A 3,448-nucleotide genomic window follows, 5' to 3' on the forward strand; every position below is an offset into this window, starting at 1 on the left:
TTTAGAAGACTTTGTTTTGTAAAGAGTAATTAACACAGTAAGAAGGAAAAAATGTGTACTTAACTCCAGAAACAATAGGTATTTGCTCAGGAAGAATATTGGTTAGGGGCATTAATGAATTTTATAGGGAGATATTTATAAAACTCTCCCTGACACAAATTATAGGTCAGTTGGTTCGGAAGAGAGAATACTTGCTTCTTGTTACATGCATGCAACTTGGTGCAACTACAGGAAGAGATGGTAGAGTTGCTGCCTTCCTTCCAACAAAAATAGGCTACAAGAAAGCAACGCTTGCCTCATATTGATGAACTGGGCATTGCAAAGCAGGCAGGAGTGGAGGAAAGCATAAGCAAAATATGTATAAACAAAGGTAATGCACCAACACCATATTGTAACTTTAAAAACACACTATGCAGTCATGAATCACCTTCAGAAAATAAGAATGATATCCAAGATCTAGCCTTTATTGTAGTGTATTATCAGCCATGTATTCAAAGTTACCTGACCATAAAATTTTCCTAGTAAGAATAGTATGATGAAATCTTTCATTTCTAAAATTTACTTTTTTATGTAGATAGAAAAGCTAACAGAAACTATGTTTAGATATTGGCAAATCTATAACCTTAATTTCCCTGACAGTATATAGCATTAAGAGGAACTTTCCAGTACCAATAAGTCATCATTCTTGTGAAATTATTCTTCTGTATTTTCCTGAAGAACAGAATATATTTGTAAATATATATATATATATATACACACACATGTATAATTTACACACATAGACATGCTCATGAGATAGAAATATATATACATGTTCGTGTTCATGAATGTACATATCGTTCTTCTAAGAAACATTTTAGAGGCTGAGAGTGAAATAACAAGCATGTTGGATCTGTTTCCTTGAGCAGGATGCATCTTTGCATATTTCAAGCTTTCCAGGGAACACACAGGGAGTGTAAGTCACACCAGGCAGTGCTGAGTCAGCATCAACCTGGCTGCTATTGCTTTATTTTTTGCAGGAATCATTTTTACCTCACGCAAGACCCTTGCCAAAACTATTTTAAGATCAGCGTTATTAACATGTCTCATCAGGACATTCTAATGAATGCTGCTTTTTTTCATAGAAGATGATTTTAAAAATATCATGAAACCCTCAAAATAGTTTAGATGAAAGAAAAATAAAGTAGTGTAGGAATGGGTTGAGTGTTTTTATGACTGTCTTTTAAGGAAGATTTTAAAATATCTGCCTTGAAGCTCTAGCAAATGTTTTAGAGATTCTTTGGACCTCTGGTTAGCAGTTATATATCTGAGTACTCCATGCTGTCTCCACCATGGGCATTTTTTCAGCAACTTTATATGAAGAAGAGGGATTTTTTTTTTAGTTCCGTTGTCATGGTAACCCCATATTCAGGTTGAGAAGCTTTATTGAATGTTTTGGGTATTTCTCCATTGCAGCCTTCATTTAATAGATTTTGATGTTCAAATGTTTAAATATACTACTTCATCTCTGATAGTGTTGTTTTCTGCTAAACACAGAGTATTTAGGTACCTACAGGAAAGAAAATTGTTAAAATATGGCTTTTCTTTCTTTTCCTCTATTTCTCCTGGTATGTAAGATTCTTCTTTTGTGAAAAGCAAAAGAAAATACACAAATTTAATCTCAGATATAGGAAAAATAAACAACCTCATTGCAAAACAAACCTGTAATGTGTTTATGAAAAGGCCATAATTTTTCTCCATTGTTTTCTTTTCAAAAGCGTAGAGATGCTAACAGAGTAGAGAGCAACAGCGATCAGAGAAGACCAATCAATGACATGAGAAAAGTGAGAGGTATAAGAAATGTGTTCCTAACAGTTTATTCTGTTTGTAAATACTCCTGCCAGGGAACTTTCTAGAATGCACTGTGAAGTGGAGAAGTGGTGCCACCCGAATTGCGCACGGCCACATGCTCCTTCCTGCTTCTCCCACTCTGGTCCATCCCACTCACAGCCTGTGGAAAATGGTGAAAGAAACCATTTCCTACGGCATTTTGCAGGTCAAACCCAATGCCACCAAGAACTGAATAAAGCGTATAGGAAACTGGCTTGGAAGTACCACCCTGCTAAGAACCCAAACCAAGAAGAAAAGTTTAAACAGATTTCTCAAGCTTAGGAAGTTCTCTCTGGTGCCAAGAAAAGGGATTACATGACAAAGGAGGAGAACAGGCAATTAAGGGGAGTGGAACAGTTAACAGCTTAGGATCATCCATGGATGTTATGTTTGTTATGTTTTCTGGAGGAGTAGAAAGGATGCCTCAAGAAAGGAGAGGTAAAAATGTGGTGCATCAGCTCTCCGTTATCTTAGAAGATTTGGTAATGGTGCCACAAGAAAGCTGGATCTACAGAAGAATGTGATTTGTGACAAATGTGAAGGCCGAGGTGGTAAGAAAGGAGCTGTGGAGTGCTGTCCCAACTGCCAGGGTACTGCAATGCAAACAAGAATTCATCAGATAAGACCTGGAATGTTCAGCAAATCAGTCCGTGTGCATGGAATGCCATGGGGAACGCATCAGCCCTAAAGACAGATGGAAAGCTGCAACAGAAGGAAGATAGAGGGAAGAAGATTCTGGAAGTTCATACTGACAAAGGCATGAGAGATGGCCAGAAGATAATATTCCATGATGAAAGAGACCAAGAACCAGGACTGGAGCCAGGAGATATTATCATTGTGTTAGTTCAGAAGGACCACGCCATTTTTACTTGATGAGGAGAAGACCTTTTCTACTGTATGGATATACAGCTGGTTGAAGCACTGTGTGACTTCCAAAACCAACATCTGCTCTTGACAACCCAACAATAGTCATCACCTCCCATCCAGGTCAAATTGTCAAGCATGGAGACATCAAGTGTGTCTTAAATGAAGACATGTCAGTTTATCATAGGCCATAGGAAAAGGGTCAGCCAATCACTGAACTTAAAGTAAACTTTCCTGAAAATGGCTTTCTTTCTCTTGATAAACTCTCTTTGCTGGAAAAATTCTTACCAATCAGAAAGAAGTAGAAGAGACTGACGAAATGGATCAGGTAGAACTGATGGGCTTTGATCCGGATCAGGAAATACAGCACCATTATAATGGAGAAGCCCATGAGGATGATGAACTTCATCCCAGAGGTGGTGTTCAAGGTCTGAAAAGGACCAGTGAGTAGCACTCACTGTGAGCATTCAGTGCAGCAGTGAACATGTGAAGGACTAGAATCATCATATGCTCACTACTTGCTGTTGTTTTCATTTCAATACTCAATTATAGTAATGTTTTGAAAGTGAAGAATAAACACAAATAAACAAAATCTCCAAATTTGCCCTGTATGTGTGATGACTTCAGTGTGAAAGATGAAGTTTATACCCACAAAAAGTAAAAACCCTAGTGTCTGTCAGGCCATAGCTTGTAACAGATTTCAGCTGTATACATG

General features: G+C 37.7%; 1 pseudogene; it reads left to right on the forward strand.

Annotated features, from left to right (window-relative positions):
* Window positions 1-1,999: 1,999 nt before the first annotated feature.
* Window positions 2,000-3,184, forward strand: LOC100735046 (dnaJ homolog subfamily A member 1-like; annotated as a pseudogene).
* The last annotated feature ends 264 nt before the right edge of the window (window positions 3,185-3,448 follow it).

This window comes from Cavia porcellus, unplaced genomic scaffold, assembly GCF_034190915.1.
Source record: "Cavia porcellus strain 051 isolate PalLab524CR breed Dunkin Hartley unplaced genomic scaffold, mCavPor4.1 scaffold_1, whole genome shotgun sequence".
NCBI lineage: Eukaryota > Metazoa > Chordata > Mammalia > Rodentia > Caviidae > Cavia > Cavia porcellus.